This window comes from Dendrobates tinctorius, unplaced genomic scaffold (assembly GCF_039654945.1).
Source record: "Dendrobates tinctorius isolate UK_male_01 unplaced genomic scaffold, ASM3965494v1 ptg000177l, whole genome shotgun sequence".
Classification (NCBI taxonomy): Eukaryota; Metazoa; Chordata; class Amphibia; order Anura; family Dendrobatidae; genus Dendrobates; species Dendrobates tinctorius.
In genome coordinates, this window is record NW_027361844.1 from 1,137,109 (window position 1) to 1,155,341 (window position 18,233).

General features: G+C 47.8%; 1 long non-coding RNA gene across 1 annotated transcript in view; it reads right to left on the bottom strand.

The window, feature by feature from the left end:
- Positions 1-17,960, bottom strand: part of LOC141054216 (uncharacterized) — a 37,731-nt gene extending 19,771 nt beyond the window's left edge. The window contains exon 1 of the long non-coding RNA XR_012221380.1: positions 17,862-17,960. This is a non-coding gene — a long non-coding RNA (uncharacterized lncRNA). The remainder of the gene's footprint in view (positions 1-17,861) is intronic.
- Positions 17,961-18,233: the final 273 nt, after the last annotated feature.

Below are 18,233 nucleotides of genomic sequence, written 5' to 3' on the forward strand. Positions count from 1 at the left end.
TGCCTGGTGCGACTGACGCCGAAGTGCCCAGCCAAGGGTATATCATGAGAGATTCGCAGTAACTGCTGCCTATACTTCTTGGGCACTACCAGCTGTCGTTTTATAGTGGGGCTCGTCCCTGTGTGGTGCTGCTCTGTGATCCGGTAGAGGAGTCCCTTCTTCCATACAAACTGTTCCCCCTCCAGTACCCCTCTCCCCTCCTGTGCCTTCCCACGACATCCCTCTAATGAAGGATCCTCAAGTAACTCCCTCTTAAATTCATCTGGGGTGGCCCAAGAAATGTGTCTGGCTATGGGAATACGTGCAGGGCTGGGATGTCTTACTTGGGCCTCCTCTGAGTGTGATTCCGCCTCCGCAGCTCGAGCTTGTCTCCGGGTGGTCACAGGATATGTCTCAGCCAGAGGGGCCACCGAGAATGCAGACATGGGCCCCAAGTCATTTCCCAGCAAGACGTCTACAGGCAAATCCTCCATCAAGCCGACCTCAACAAGGCCATCCCCGACTCCCCAGTTCAGGTGAATCCTGGCAGTGCGCAGTCGATGTATGGCTCCCCCTGCTACACGGACAGCCACTGTCCGGTCCATCTTCTCTTGGTCCCGGACGAGATGAGGCTTCACAAGGGTCAAAGTTGCCCCGGAATCTCTTAGTCCCTGCATACGTTTCCCATTAACCCATATGACCTGTTGATGCTGTTGTCGATTATCTGATCTACTTTATGCAGAACTTCCTCCATCTCTTCCACCCCTTGGTTAATCATAGCCCCCAATGCCGGGTCAGCTTCGCCTTGGTAGCTGTTATGAATGAGTCACCGTAGGAGGCAAAAACAGAAATACAAGCTAAGTCCAGAAAGACCCCTGAACCTATCAACACAACTAGCAGTAGCCGTGGGGGGTTCCTACGATGCCCTAGACCTCTCGATCACAGCCGGAGAATTAAATAGGCCTAAAGAAAGAAAGGGGAAATCTAAACTGCCCCAGAGCAGACCCCAAAGCAATAGGCAGCCCCCAACATATAATGACGGTGAAGCAAGATGAAAACACTAACACAGACAGAAAGATAGACTGAGCAAAGACGGGGCCCAAAACTACCTAGATAGGAAAGGACAGGAAGGCTGCTGTCTGCAATCTGCCAAAACCCTATCAAAGACATAAGCCAACAAGCTGATATGAAAAAGGCCCTGAAGCAGCTAGGCTTCAAAAACTAAATCAGCACTCAGGTATTTTCAGAAGACAGAGCTAAAGGAATTCAGCACACCCCAGCAGGGAATGGCAGAACTCCAGAAAAACAAAGCAAAACAAAGTCAAAGCACAAATGCAAAAGGCCGAGCAGCAAACTTAGCTTTAGAGGAGCAGGAATTCAGACTGGTCTCCAAGGATCCCACAGAGAAATCACCTGCAGGGCAGAAGGGCGTCGGCAGCCTTATATCCAGTCAGTAACTTCACTCAGCCAGTCATCATCATCAGCCTCAGGTGTTTGATAATCAGGCTCACTACCTTTCTTTACCAGAAGAGGGAGTTCCTCGGGCCTCAGTAATGAAGGGGAAAATGAACTCACAACAGGTAGCAGTGTACAGCAGCCCGGCTGAAGGTAGCTGTTCCTTCCTTTTGCCACTGAGTATGCTGAGTCCGGTTGGGACATTGTCTTTGCAGGTGGCATCGCGCCCCAGGGGGACTGTGGTAGGCCGGGTTTCTAGCTTGTCCCCCTACAATCTTCAGTGGTTTGGGGCCCTCCAGGTGCATGGGCGGGCCCCTAGTGACCATCTTTGATCCGGACAACTGCGGCCTCCTGGCATCATGATGTTCATCGGCCAGATGAGCGGCTTCCTCAAGATTCGTTGGCCGCTTGTCCCGAAGCCATTCCTGTGTCTCGGGGTTTAGTCCAATAAAGAATCGTTCTAACAGGAAGAGCTGGAGGACGTCCTCCTTAGTGGTTGCTTGGCTCCCTTGTACCCACTGTAGCAGTGACCGCCGTAATTTCCAGGCCCATTCAGCGTGGGTATCGGTTACGCGTTTTATAAGTATGCGGAACTTTTGGCGGTAGGCCTCTGGTGTCAACGCATACCGGGCCAAGATCACTTCTTTGATCCGCTCATAGTCCATACAGTCCTCATCAGGTACCGTGCGATAGGCGTCCGCTGCTCGGCCTGTCAGCTTGCTGGCCAGAATCTGAACCCGTTCCTCCGGCTTTACTTGATGAAGGGCACACTGCCGCTCAAAGTCCTGCAGAAAGCCATCAATGTCTTCCTCTGCCTCCCCCAACTGTCGGAAGGCATTGTACTGGATCTTTTTGTGGCTTACTGTTGAAGGTACCTGGTCGAAGGCCAGAGCTCCCCCTGCTCGCTGACTCTTCTCTCTCCGCTCTGCCATCTCCATCTTGGCCAGCTCCACTTTGGTCAGCTCTGCCATCTCCATCTTGGCTAGCTCTATCCTGGTCCGCTCGGCCATCTTTTCCTTCAGATCAGTACGCACATCAGCCATCACCTCTCGTATGATCTCTACTGCAGGGTTTAGGCCATAAAACGCCAGTCTGCTCTTTATCTCCCTCTGGAATTCGGTCTCCTCCACATTCACATTGGGGGGCGCTGCACTGTCGTGTTCCTTGATGGCTGCTATCAAATCGGCTTTTGTTTTGTTGCTGGCGATCAACCCTCGGGCTTCCACCAGATCTTTTAATGTAGACCTCTTTAACTTCTGGTAGTTATTTTCCATTCATTCCAATTGATATAGAAGAGTTAATGGTTTGCTTTTATATCCCTTTAAATGCCTTTAAGACTTCAATTGCCATTTGCCTTATTATTGCTAGAATTATTCTTATGTTGACTAGTAGTCTCTGTCTTCAAGGAAACTATACTTGTTATCATATTTGTTCTCAACAACGTGTTCTGGGTATATTGTAAACAAGGTACGTACGACCCTGAGGTGATGGTGGGGGCCAAATGAGCTCCATAGAGTCACATATTGTTGTAAATGGTATAAAAACATGTCTTATATTTCATTACGTCAGATAAAGTGATTTGACCACGACCAGTGTGTGTGTCACTTTGTCTCCAAGCGCTTGTGAACAGAAGGGCGAGAAACCTCACAATTCGGACTCACTGGTGATATGGACAGCTGACGCTTGGTCAGAACAAAAGCAGCTACGACAGTTTTGGCGCCGACGAGGACCGTGGAAACCAATCTATTCGGAAACCGTCTGTGGGAGCTTCCTGATTCTGCATCTGCAACCTTTCTAAGGATGTCTACATATCTCTGGGTAAGACTGTAATAGCACGGTTCAAAAGAACCCACATCACTAGTGAGTGGTGAGTATGTCTGTATGAGAGTTGAATAATAGAGTAATAAGATAATTGTCATCTGTATTATCTGTTAAACTGTTCTGGCAATATACTAATATACTAACTGGTTGTGTACTGTGTAGCACAAAGTCTGGGATAGACTCTGTGCAGTGGTTATTTTGGATTGCCAGTAAATTTGTATAAGGCTGTGGTTTTTGGTTGACCTGGTTTTCAATGTTTCTTGTGTAAGAAGTGGGCTTTGGTGTTCTCGGAGTGTCAGTGGACACTGCTGTAGGTTAAAGTGTCAATCAAATCCAAAGTGCAAGATAGTCAGGCTGTGTGAATCCTTGTATATATGTCTATGAGAACCTCTGAATAAGATGAGAGATGAGTAATTGAGTATAAAAAAATCCGTGAATGAGCACGTATAAATGAATCATCACACATCATTTTTGTGTCAAGAGATTTGTTACCTTTCTAGTTGTGGTGGAATCCCGGACAGATGCGTTATAGATATTTCAAATCTACATCTGAGACTGAATGAATTGAGTAATGATATAGCTCGTGTTATATGTGGCATTACATTGTAAAGTTTCCTGAATGCATTTGGCCAGAAAAAGGGCAAGGCATGGTTAATCTCATTATACAGTTATGTGCTCTTAGGCTGAGTTCACACGTGGCGTTTTTTTCGCGTTTCCGTGGCGGTTTTAACCGCGCGATTTTGCCGCGAAAACGCGAAAAATAAGCATCCCATGCATTCCTATGGGATTCCGCAATGCTGTGCTAATGCTGCGGTTTTTACCGCGGCGGAATCGCTTTGCGGTAAAAACCGCAGCATGCTCATTAATTTGCGGAATCGCGGCGATCCCGCACCCATAGGAATGCATTGTTCCGCTTATTTCCCGCATGTGGCTGTGCACACCATGCGGAAAGTAAGCAGAACAATTGCGGATGGTACCCATGGTCCGGAGGAGAGGAGACTGTCCTCCGGGCTTTGGGTACCATATCCCTGTAAAAAATAGAATTTAAAAATAAAAAATATTGTTATTCTCACCCTCCGGCGTCCCGCGCAGCCTTCCCGCTTCTATTCACGCTCTCGTTCCCAGTAGTCCTTTGCGAAAATGCTCGCGATGACGTCCCTTCTCGTGGGATCGCGAAGTCGCGCGACATCATCGCGAATTACCGCGAGACGTCGCAATCCCGCGAGAACTGACGTCATCGCGGGCATTTTCGCAAAGGATTACTGGGAACGGATGCGCGGGACGTCGGAGGGTGAGAATAACACTATTTTTTATTTTTTTTTACATTCTATCTTTTACTACTGATGCTGCATAGGCGGCCTCAGTAGTAAAAAGTTGGTCACACTCGTCAAACACTATGTTTGACGAGTGTGACCAACCTGTCAATCAGTTCTCCAAGCGATGCTCCAGATCGCTTGGAAAACGCTAGCATTTTGCAAGCTAAATACGCTTGCAAAATGCTAGTTTTTCCGCGGGAAAATCGTGGGAATTTAAAATGCGATTTTCCCGCGGACTGGAATTCCGGAATTCTCGCGGTAATTTCCGCGAGAGTTCCGGTACGTGTGCACTTAGCCTTACAGTGAAATCCCGTGATTTTGAGTTTTTTTTGTAGAAATTGATTTTGATAAGTCTAAAGAACTACGGAATGCTGATGGGAGGGGGGAAGGATGGCGCTGCGCAGTTTTTCTTCTCCCTTCGCTCTTATCTCTGCTGAGTGTGAGCTGTGCTCAAAATTCTCTGTAATTCTATCCGTAAGGTATGCGCTGAAAGATTTGTGCATTTTAAAGCAACAGTACTTAATTGAAGTTGGAAGTTAAAAGTAAAATATGGTGCCTAATTTAGAAGGGAATTGTAAGTGATTGTTTGGTCATTATAAGTGATTGTTTGGTCATTAATGTGTTTGAACCTGCTTCTAGTTGTGTGATTGATTTGTATAGCAAATTGTGTATCAACAGAGGAGGTAGCCGACTGTACGGCTGATAAAGTAGGTCAGAGGCCTATCACACCTGGGCCTTCTTACTTTAGTCAGCGGGTTTTTTGTTGTGGGTGAGAGGCGAGGGCAAGGAGCCCTCTGGATATACCTTGGCAGGCTCACTCTGACTTGCTATGTGTGGGCTGTAAGACAGAGGTCCAGACACACAGAAGGTCATTTCAGAAGAAAGGTGAGCTGTCTAAGTTGAAGTAGCCTTCCCACAATCCAAGGAAAAAGGCCTATTCCTATCTAGACAGCTGATCTAGCGCGTGAGAGGCAGAGAGCCTTCCCGTTACATCCTGTATGTCTACCGGGTGAGAGGCAAGGAGCCTTCCCGCTACACCTTGGCAGGCTCTCTGACTTGCTAAGTGTGGCCTGTAAGACAGAGGTCCAGGCACACTGGGAGGGCATTTCAGAAGAAAGGTGAGCTGTCGGCAGAAAAAGGTTGAAGCCATGGCAACTTTTTCTGTGTACAGTCGGTGCCCCCAATGAGATCCAAGACAGCTATGCAAATTGTAAAAGACAGAGAAGAAAGGAAGCAGTAAAACAGGTTGGGCCAATATTTTTAAAAAAGGCAAAAATACCCCAGTGTGAATGTTTGGATGTACAAAAAGGCACAGACAAGGGAAGAAAATAGCAAGTGAATAAATGATGCTTGAGAATGAATGTGCAGCAGTGTGGAAGGTGTATTATGAATGTTTTGATTGACAAAGTGTAACCAGAGACCCAGACAAAACAGATGGACTTGTAAACACTGTGGTCAGACTCAGACAAACCCAGACTGAATAGCTACTTGTGTGACCTGTGCTACTGACCTAAGCGAGTTGCACTAGATCCTGTCCAGACAAGATTATAAGAAGCTGACATAATAGTGTGGGTAGTGGGGACATTGACCTTTGAGGAGTAAGCTGACAGTAGACATCAGACGACCAACCCCATCAGGACCTAGAAGTGTGACTAGAATAAGAAAGATGCAGGTGTATTATCCCTGGAACCCCTCTGACCAGCTAGCTTTGCTGAAGCAGCTGCCTGACCCTGAAGACCAACCATTCCCGTTTTACAGACACATAAAGGAAGTACAGCAGACATATAAGTGTACCTGGGCAGACCTAGAGAGGTTGGTGAGTTTAAAGGCAGGTGACGCACTAGGACATACAGTGGGGCAAAAAAGTATTTAGTCAGTCAGCAATAGTGCAAGTTCCACCACTTAAAAAGATGAGAGGCGTCTGTAAATTACATTATAGGTAGACCTCAACTATGGGAGACAAACTGAGAAAAAAAAATCCAGAAAATCACATTGTCTGTTTTTTTTTCATTTTATTTGCATATTATGGTGGAAAATAAGTATTTGGTCAGAAACAAGCAATCAAGATTTCTGGCTCTCACAGACCTGTAACTTCTTCTTTAAGAGTCTCCTCTTTCCTCCACTCATTACCTGTAGTAATGGCACCTGTTTAAACTTGTTATCAGTATAAAAATACACCTGTGCACACCCTCAAACAGTCTGACTCCAAACTCCACTATGGTGAAGACCAAAGAGCTGTCAAAGGACACCAGAAACAAAATTGTAGCCCTGCACCAGGCTGGGAAGACTGAATCTGCAATAGCCAACCAGCTTGGAGTGAAGAAATCAACTGTGGGAGCAATAATTAGAAAATGGAAGACATACAAGACCACTGATAATCTCCCTCGATCTGGTGCTCCACGCAAAATCCCACCCCGTGGGGTCAGAATGATCACAAGAACGGTGAGCAAAAATCCCAGAACCACGCGGGGGGACCTAGTGAATGAACTGCAGAGAGCTGGGACCAATGTAACAAGGCCTACCATAAGTAACACACTACGCCACCATGGACACAGATCCTGCAGTGCCAGACGTGTCCCACTGCTTAAGCCTGTACATGTCCGGGCCCGTCTGAAGTTTGCTAGAGAGCATTTGGATGATCCAGAGGAGTTTTGGGAGAATGTCCTATGGTCTGATGAAACCAAACTGGAACTGTTTGGTAGAAACACAACTTGTCGTGTTTGGAGGAAAAAGAATACTGAGTTGCATCCATCAAACACCATACCTACTGTAAAGCATGGTGGTGGAAACATCATGCTTTGGGGCTGTTTCTCTGCAAAGGGGCCAGGACGACTGATACGGGTACATGAAAGAATGAATGGGGCCATGTAACGTGAGATTTTGAGTGAAAACCTCCTTCCATCAGCAAGGGCATTGAAGATGAAACGTGGCTGGGTCTTTCAACATGACAATGATCCAAAGCACACTGCCAGGGCAACGAAGGAGTGGCTTCGTAAGAAGCATTTCAAGGTCCTGGAGTGGCCTAGCCAGTCTCCAGATCTCAACCCTATAGAAAACCTTTGTAGGGAGTTGAAAGTCCGTGTTGCCAAGCGAAAAGCCAAAAACATCACTGCTCTAGAGGAGATCTGCATGGAGGAATGGGCCAACATACCAACAACAGTGTGTGGCAACCTTGTGAAGACTTGCAGAAAACGTTTGACCTCTGTCATTGCCAACAAAGGATATATCACAAAGTATTGAGATGAAATTTTGTTTCTGACCAAATACTTATTTTCCACCATAATATGCAAATAAAATGAAAAAAAAACAGACAATGTGATTTTCTGGATTTTTTTTTCTCAGTTTGTCTCCCATAGTTGAGGTCTACCTATGATGTAAATTACAGACGCCTCTCATCTTTTTAAGTGGTGGAACTTGCACTATTGCTGACTGACTAAATACTTTTTTGCCCCACTGTATAATTAAGACACACAGAGATGTGACAAAGAATCAGGCTTGGGGCATGGATGATAAATCTGCACGGTCTGGGGAGACGTACTGCGAGTCACTAAGACAATGGGCTACAGTGGAACAATCAGAGCAGTCCGTACTCCTGACTAATGTGACACAGCAAAAAGGAGAGAGGGTAGAGATGTACTTTAGACAGTTACAGCTGAAATGGGCAGACATGGGGTACATTTGCATAAACCCACTTGATGTTAGAATACCGGTGAATGCATTCATTGACGGTATGAACAAAGACTTACGAGATGCAGTACAGACAGCCAGACCTGAATGGAGATATGTAGATCCGAAAAGACCTCCTTAAGGTAGCTAAAGAAGTTGAGCAAACAAGGACAATAAGACGACCTGTCATGTATGCTGGAGCACAAGGAAAAAAGTGGAGACGTAATAAGGGACCTAAGGACCGAGAAACAGTGAGGTGCTGGAATTGTGGTACTTACAAAACTTATTGTTAGTGACAATACCCCTATGAATTTACTGGGAGCAGATGTGCTGAGTGCGATCCCGGCCATCATACAGTACTCTCCTGAGGGTATTACAGTCACAAGTCCCCTCTCAGATAAACATTTGTGTAAGATTGCGGCAATGGTGTATATGACAAAAGCGGTGAAACTAACACCTGACACCAAAATGCCTGAGGATGAGGAAATGGGACAGGTGCCAGACACTGTTTGGGCAAGGGGAAAAACTGATGTGGGTCGGCTGCCCATTCCCCCTGTCATGATTAAAATGAAAGAAGGAACCACTCCTCCTTGTTTAAAGCAATACCCCTTGAGCCTAGCCAAATCAATTGCCCCGAGCAGAGATATTAGAGAGTACAGTCATATGTAAAAGTTTGGGCACCCCTATTAATGTTAACCTTTTTTCTTTATAACAATTTTGGTTTTTGCAACAGGTATTTCAGTTTCATATGTCTAATAACTGATGGACTCAGTTATATTTCTGGATTCAAATGAGGTTTATTGTACTAACAGAAAATGTGCAATCTGCATTTAAACAAAATTTGACCGGTGCAAAAGTATGGGCACCCTTATCATTTTCTTGATTTGAACACTCCTAACTACTTTTTACTGACTTCCTGAAGCACTAAATTGGTTTTGTAACCTCATTGAGCTTTGAACTTCATAGCCAGGTGTATCAAATCATGAGAAAAGGTATTTAAAGTGGCCACTCGCAAGTAGTTCTCCTATTTGATTCTCCTATGAAGAGTGGCATCATGGGCTCCTCAAAACAACTCTCAAATGATCTGAAAACCAAGATTATTCAACATAGCCTTTCAGGGGAAGGATACAAAAAGTTGTCTCAGAGATTTAACCAGTCAGTTTCCACTGTGAGGAACATAGTAAGGAAATGGAAGAACACAGGTACAGTTCTTGTTAAGCCCAGAAGTGGCAGGCCAAGAAAAATATCAGAAAGGCAGAGAAGAAGAATGGTGAGAACAGTCAAGGACAATCCACAGACCACCTCCAAAGACCTGCAGCATCATCTTGCTGCAGATGGTGTCACTGTGCATCGGTCAACAATACAGCGCACTTTGCACAAGGAGAAGCTGTATGGGAGAGTGATGCGAAAGAAGCCGTTTCTGCAAGCACGCCACAAACAGAGTCGCCTGAGGTATGCAAAAGCACATTTGCACAAGCCAGTTACATTTTGGAAGAAGGTCCTGTGAACTGATGAAACAAAGATTGAGTTGTTTGGTCATACAAAAAGGCGTTATGCATGCGCTGTACTTTTACTTTTACATATGACTGTATGTTAAGGCAGGGGTTCTGGTGCAAAGAAACCCCCCCTGGACTGCAAAGATCTTCCCCCTGCGACACCACTTTGTATCCCATTAGGAAAAAAAAAAGGACTCAAGGGTTTGCTGACACTTACAGAAAGGTTCATGACTTAAGGGCTATTAATGATGATACAGTGAGTGTGACCTCAATCGTCCCTAATAATAATAATAATAATAATAATCTTTATTTATATAGCGCCAACATATTCCGCAGCGCTTTACAGTTGAACAGTTTCAAACACAACAGTCATAAGTAACAACGTTAACAATACAATAATTAAAGCGAAATAAGACGACCCTGCTTGTGGAGCTTACAATCTACAATGAGGTGGGGGAGATACAAAGCATAGGTTTGTATTTACAATGATGTATTTACAATGACGGTCCAGCCATCTTCAGGGGGTGGGGGTTAGATGGAGATAGTGAATGGGCTACACACACACAAACATAACATGACTTTGATTACTGAATGTGATAGGCCGCTCTGAACAAATGCGTTTTGAGCGAGCGCCTAAAACTATGCAAATTGTGGATGATCCTAATATCTTGGGGTAGAGCATTCCAGAGGATTGGCGCAGCACGGGAGAAGTCTTGGAGTCGGGAGTGGGAGGTACGGATTAGGGCAGAGGTTAGTCGAAAGTCATTTGCAGAGCGCAGCGGTCGGTTAGGCCGATAGACAGAAATGAGGGAGGAGATGTAAGGGGGTGCTGCACTGTGGAGAGCTTTGTGGGTGAGAACAAGTACTTTGAATTGTACCCTGTAATGAATTGGCAGCCAGTGTAACGACTGGCGAAGAGCGGACGTGTCTGAGTAACGATTAGCCAGATGGACAACCCTGGCTGCTGCATTAAGGATAGACTGGAGAGGGGAGAGTCGAGTGAGAGGGAGGCCAATTAATAGAGCATTACAGTAGTCCAGGCGGGAGTGGATCAGGGCGACAGTGAGAGTTTTTGTTGTTTCCATGGTGAGAAAAGGGCGGATTCTAGAGATGTTCTTTAGGTGTAAGCGGCATGAGCGGGCAAGAGATTGTATATGGGAGGTGAAGGAGAGATCGGAGTCGAACATAACACCCAGACAGCGTGCCTGCTGTCGGGGTGTTATTATGGTGCCACCCACAGAGAGGGAAATGTCAGATTTAGGGAGGTTAGTAGATGGTGGGAGCAGAAGAAGTTCAGTTTTGGAGAGGTTGAGTTTCAGATAGAGAGCAGACATGATGTTGGAGACTGCAGACAGACAGTCAGTGGCGTTCTGTAGTACAGCGGAGGTAAGGTCAGGGGATGATGTGTACAGTTGTGTGTCATCAGCATAAAGATGGTACTGAAAGCCAAATCTGCTGATGGTCTGTCCAATTGGGGCCGTATAGAGAGAGAAGAGAAGGGGGCCAAGGACTGAGCCCTGAGGTACCCCAACAGTGAGAGGAAGAGGAGATGAAGTGGAGCCAGAAAACAGAACACTGAAGGAGCGGTCGGAAAGATAGGAGGAGAACCAGGAAAGAGCAGTGTCCTTAATGCCTAGTGACTGGAGCCTAGAGAGTAGGAGAGGATGGTCAACAGTGTCGAAAGCTGCAGAAAGGTCGAGAAGAATGAGCAGAGAGTGGTCACCATTACGTTTTGCTGTCAGAAGGTCATTGGTCACTTTGATGAGTGTAGTTTCTGTCGAATGTAGGGGGCGGAAACCGGACTGTGAAGGGTCTAGGAGGGAGTGAGTGGAGAGGTAACGGGTAAGGCGTGAGTATATCAGGCGCTCCAAGAGTTTAGAGATGAAGGGGAGATTGGAGACTGGTCTGTAGTTGTTTGTGCAGGATGGGTCGAGGGTGGGTTTCTTTAGTAATGGAGTAATGATAGAGTGTTTGAAGGAGGAGGGGAAAATGCCAGAGGAGAGGGAGAGATTAAAGATTGTAGTTAGGTGAGTTGTGACGACTGGGGAGAGAGACTGGAGGAGATGTGAGGAAATGGGGTCGGTTGTGCATGTAGTCGGTCCCTAACACACACACACAATACTGTCACAGATCCCAGTAATGTCAAAATGTTTCACAGTCATTGATTTAGCAGGTGCATTCTTCTCTGTACCCCTGCACCCTGACTGTCAGTATCTTTCTCCTTTACTCATAAAGGTGAACAATATTGTTGGACAGTCCTCCCACAAAGGGGGAAAGAAATCCCCTGCCATCTGTTCAGCAGCAATGGCAGGGATCCTTGAGTAGTGGCAATCACCTCATCCGCTGATTGTACTATTACAGTACGTGGATGACCCTAAGGGTTGCAAGGTCTCACGTGACAAATTACAGTATTACAAACAAAAGGTGACATTTGTTGGGACATTATATTGCCGAAGGTACCAGACACCTGACAGGAAACAGGCAATTCAAGATCTCCCTCTATCCAGGTCACATCAGCATCTATGCACTTTCCTAGGTTTAGTGACCTACAGTAGGCCTTGGATAAGGTCTGCTTCACAAATATTCCAACCACTTTATGACTGCTTGTCATCAGACCCGGACCACACACAAAATACAATTGATTGTGTCTGTGCGGTAGGAGCAGCTGCACTACTACTAGGAAAGGCATGTGAGATCACACTGACATTTCTTTTGACAATCTATTCCCCACATGACATCCATGCCATCAGGGCCGGACTGGGACTAAAATTCAGCCCTGGCATTTGAAGTTACACAGGCCCACTAGTCACATGGTGACTATATAATATCTTTGTACACTTGTAGTTTACGAGAAGTGAGAGGAGATTAACACGACTATATAACATGTAGTCACAGCTGTGCCCAGTATTTCAGCTCAGTCCTATTTATTGCTTTTAGGTACAGTACTCCTCCCAAATCTCTGTCCCCTTTTGTACGCATGATTACAGAATTCCTGGCAGAGCTGCTCTCTATTGGGCAACCAGACCCCCTGGTCATAGCCGCCCCTATCATACCTCCCAACTTTTGAAGAAGGGAAAGATGGAGAAAGACTGCGGCGCGCGCAGCGCGCCGCTGCAAATTTTGGCCAAGCCCAGCCACACCCATTTCACAACTAGTCACACCCATGTCCACACCTAATCGCACCCATTTAGCACTGCTGATCACACTGACTGGTACTGAGGGCACAGTGGCTGGCATTATGGGCACACTGACTGGCACTAAGGAAGAGAGAAAACAGAGAGAGAGAGAAAAAAGAAAACAGAGAGCGAGAAAGAAAGGGGAAAGAAAGAACAGTGAGAGACAGAAAGAACAGTGAGAGACAGAGAAAGAACAGAGAGAGAAAGAAAGAGGGGAAAGAAAGAAAGAACAGAGAGAGACAGATAAAGAACAGAGAGAGAAAGAAAGAGGGGAAAGAAAGAAAGAACAGAGAGAAAGAGAGGAAAGAAAAAGAAAGAAAGAGGGGAAGAAAGAACAGAGAGAGAAAAAAGAAAGATTAGAGAGAGAAAGAAAGAACAGAGAGAGAAAGAAAATGAGGGAAAGACAGAACAGAGAATGAAAGAACAGAGAAAGAACGAAAAAGAGAGAAAGAAATAAAGAAAGATTCTATAAAGATACTATAGCAGCCCGGCTCCCATTGTAGTGCCCACCTGAGCCTCCCGGTGCATGACCTATCATGATCCGCTCACATGGCCGGCATCCCCGATTCCAAGGCGATCCTGCTGTCTGCGCTGTCGGAGGAGGACACGGTGATGGATCTGAAGCATTCCTGGTTCCGTCACAATCTCCTCAAGAAATTATCTCATTTCCGGTCAGCTTCCAGCACATCACTTCTGGTGGAACGTCATGTGTGTGTTTTAAAATGCTCCTCGGGGCTCCGCCGTGTACTCCTGTGTCCGTGGAGCACGCTTTGTATACACTTGGCTCCGCTCCGTACATCCCGTACACATATGGCTCCACTCCGCACACACACGGCTCCACTCCGTCCACCTCGTACACGCGTGGCTCCTCTCCGTACACCTCGTACACACGGCTCCTCTCCGTATACCTCGTACACATGGCTCCGCACCGTACACCACGTACACACGACTCCGCACCGTACACACGCGGCTCCTCTCCGTACACCTCGTACACACGGCTCCTCTCCGTACACCTCGTACACACGGCTCCGCTCCGTACACCTCGTACACACATGGCTCCTCCTCCGTACACCTCGTACACGCGGCTCCGCTCCGTACACCTCGTACACGCATGGCTCCGCTCCGTACACCTCGTACACATGGCTCCGCACCGTACACCTCGTACACACGCGGCTCCTCTCCGTACACCTCGTACACACGCGGCTCCTCTCCGTACACCTCGTACACACGCGGCTCCTCTCCGTACACCTCGTACACACGCGGCTCCTCTCCGTATACCTCGTACACATGGCTCCGCACCGTACACCACGTACACACGACTCCGCACCGTACACACGCGGCTCCTCTCCGTACACCTCGTACACATGGCTCCTCTCCGTACACCTCGTACACACGGCTCCGCTCCGTACACCTCGTACACACATGGCTCCTCTCCGTACACCTCGTACACGCGGCTCCGCTCCGTACACCTCGTACACACATGGCTCCGCTCCGTACACCTCGTACACGCGGCTCCTCTCCGTACACCTCGTACACACATGGCTCCGCTCCGTACACCTCGTACACACGCGGCTCCGCACCGTACACCTCGTACACACGCGGCTCCTCTCCGTACACCTCGTACACACGCGGCTCCTCTCCGTACACCTCGTACACACGCGGCTCCTCTCCGTACACCTCGTACACACGCGGCTCCTCTCCGTACACCTCGTACACACGCGGCTCCTCTCCGTACACCTCGCACACACACGGCTCTGCTCCGTACACCTCGTACACACGCGGCTCCTCTCCGTACACCTCGTACACACGCGGCTCCTCTCCGTACACCTCGCACACACACGGCTCTGCTCCGTACACCTCGTACACACGCGGCTCCGCTCCGTACACCTCGTACACACGACTCCGCTCCGTACACCTCGTACACACGGCTCCGCTCCGTACACCTCGTACACGCGCGGCTCCTCTCCGTACACCTCGTACATGCGCGGCTCCTCTCCGTACACCTCGTACACACGCGGCTCTGCTCCGTACACCACGTACACACGACTCCGCACCGTACACCTCGTACACACGCGGCTCCGCTCCGTACACCTCATACACACACAGCTCTGCTACATCCACACAGTAGATCCTGACCCCACACATACTTACCTCAACCAGCACCATGACAACAGCAAAGCAGAGTCTTGCAGACGGTAGAGGCAAGGCTGAGCGCACAGGACCTGTGATGAGGTCACAGGAGGGGCGGAGTCAGGGGTGACATGTCGGGGGTCTGGACAAAGGCTCCTGATCATGTGACCCCCTTGACTCCTCCCCTCCTGTGACCTCATCACAGGTCCTGCGAACAGAGCGAGCAGGCAAGCGAGTGCAACGCTGTGAGTGGCTGCGGGGGGGGGATCTCATGCTATGGCGAGGATTGGGTGCGTGGGGGGGCGTGGCGGCTTATCTCCCTGCAGTGCGGGAGGAACTTGAAACTATCACCGCCGTGCCCACAGAGGGCCGGCGGCAGGAGCACCAGTGGCCGCAGCAGCTGGCAAGCGGCCAGATGCCCGCGGCCCACGTGACAGCGGCCCAGCGGGAAAATGCCCGGTTGGTTATATTGCCAATCCGGGCCTGCATGCCATACTCGTACAAGTTCAACCAAAACATCTGTCTATGGCCAGACAGCTCCGACTTGAGTGTGCTCTACTAATTCCTGAGTATGTCACTCTCAAAAGATGTAACGTTCTGAATCCAGTCACCCTCCTGCCTGTGGATTCAGAAAAGGGGGAATTGGTGACCGTATTAGTGAGTGAGGAAGGATACTTTGACATGACACATGAACATGTCTGCATAGAACTGATGAGTCAGGAGACAGTTGGGTTTGCACACGTTCATGAAAAACCTGTTCCTAATGCAGACTTTGAGTTTCTTTTTTGTAGATGGCCCCAGATAACACCAGGATGGACGATTCTACACTGGATATGCAGTAGTATCCTTACATGAGGTAATCCGAGCTTAACCACTCTCTCCTCACATGTCGGCGCAGGAGGCAGAGTTGAAGGCACTCACTGAGGCGTGTAGAGCCGCTGCAGGTAAAGTCGCTAATATTTTCACAGATTCGAAGCCCATTAAAAATGCAGAGCTGGTGAAACAATTGATGGAGGCATTGATGTTACCAGTCCAGGTTGGCATTGTCAAGGTAAAAGCACACACAAAGGTGACTCCGTGGAAGTAGAGGGCAATAGAAGGGCGAACGAGGCTGCTAAAATAGCACAAGGCTGCCTAGAGAGAGCAGTGGACGGCGGCGGGGAGTCAGCGTATTCCAGCCACATTGGGTCTAGATGTCCTGAAATCCCTCCGGCAAAAGGCTGCCCAAACAGAGAAGGTACACCGGGGGAGACTGGGAGCTGAGCTGAACTCAAATAGAGTATGGGAGAATAAGGATAAATTGTGCCCACCAAAGTCCCTGTTCCCAATCATGGCGCAAGCAGCACATGGCCCCACTCACACCTCAAAAAGTCACATGTGTGCCATGGTAGATGCCTTCTGGATCGCTCCTGGTTTCAGTTACGCAGCCGCGAAACTTGTACAATCATGCCTCATCTGTGCACAGCACAACCCAGGTAAAACAGTAAAAGTCCCTAAGAAAGCGACATCTAGGCCTCTCTACCCGTTTCAGAGACTGCAGATTGACGACATACAGCTACCAAGGTAGGAGTGTATGCAAATATCCTAGTATGTGTAGATCTCTTCTCTTGTTGGCCGGAAGCCTATCCGGTAAAATGTGCAAATGCTAAAATGACTACAGACAAACTGATGAAAGAACCGATCTGCAGGTATGGTGTCCCAGAAGCCACAGAGATAGGGGTACACACTTCACGGGAGAAATAATGAGGGAAGTCATGCAGGCCCCGGGTGTACAGCAAATATTTCATACACCATATAGGCCACAAAGTAGTGGGAAAGTAGAAAGACTAAATGGGACACTTAAACTGAAAATTCAAAAGGCCATGGCAGACACAGGAAAGAGCTGGGTAGAGTGTTTGCCTCTTGCACTCTTTTCAGTAAGACACACTCCAAATAGAAACACAGGCTTGTCTCCTTCTGAAGTCCTGTTGGTTGTGCACCAAAGACTGGTCTGTACTTCCCACAGGTGCTACAAATGCAACACGGTGCTATAACAGCCTACGTCCAGGCCTTGCAGGAAAGACTTAATGTGGTGCATAAACATGTGTTCTCATCCATTCCAGATCCTAATGCCAGTGCAGATGTGCATCAGCTGAATCCAGGTGATTGGGTGGTTATACGCAGACAGGGTGGTTATACGCAGACACGTGAGAAGGAGCCTGGACCCACGATTTGACGGCCCCTTCCAAGTCCAGCTGACCACATCCACTTCAGTAAAACTTGAGGGAAAGCCCACCTGGATCCACACCAGTCACTTCAAGAAGGTCCTGTCAACAGCAGAATGACTGTACTCCTGTACTCCATCACCTTGCTGGCAGTGACAGGATTACTGCACTCTACAGAGACACAGGACAAACTCTTAAATGCTGATTGGGACAACAAAATTATTCGGCATCATGCTCTTCTTATAAAGGACATGGAAGGACAGAAACCGAAGGACTGTTGGATCTGTACACACAGCCCAGTATCTGCGAGGACTATGCCGTGCTTAGCCTTACCTCTGGAGCCATGGGAGGTATTAACCCCACACTGCATACACAATGAGACTTGGACTCAATCTAGGTGTGCCCCATGATATATCTGCCTCATTGGCTATAGTCGAATGGGCCGCTAATCCCTGGTTTCAGTTTAATATAACGTGGCCTAAAGGTACAAATGTGGTGGCGGGAATATGACTCAGATGTCGGAAATACGGTCGCCAGGAGGAGGACTGAAATCCCTCACTCAGACCCTATTCCCAATGATGGACTGTAGTTCAGTCTTCAACACACTGGAGCAAATACCTGTGGTGAGGACAATAATTGCTTCCGCATATACACTCGCGATCAAACACAGGTTAATGATACGGTGTACCAAGATGGTGTTGAAGGCTGTAAATCATCTACGGGTAAAATAATAAGGAAAGAAAGGGGTAAATGTACATCTGGTGTAAGTGGAAAACAAATGAATAATACTTGGTGTGCCCAAAAGCCTACAGTAGGTCAGGACTTTTGAGTTTATAACAAAGTATACAGACCCCTGGTCACGTTTGTGTTCTCCCTGACTGAGTATTCTTGGTTTGCGGACATCGTGCCTACAGGTGGGTGAGCCCGGACATAAGAGGCGTCTGCACTCTTGCTAAACTGACACCAGCCACTTTCATAGTTCCTCATAGT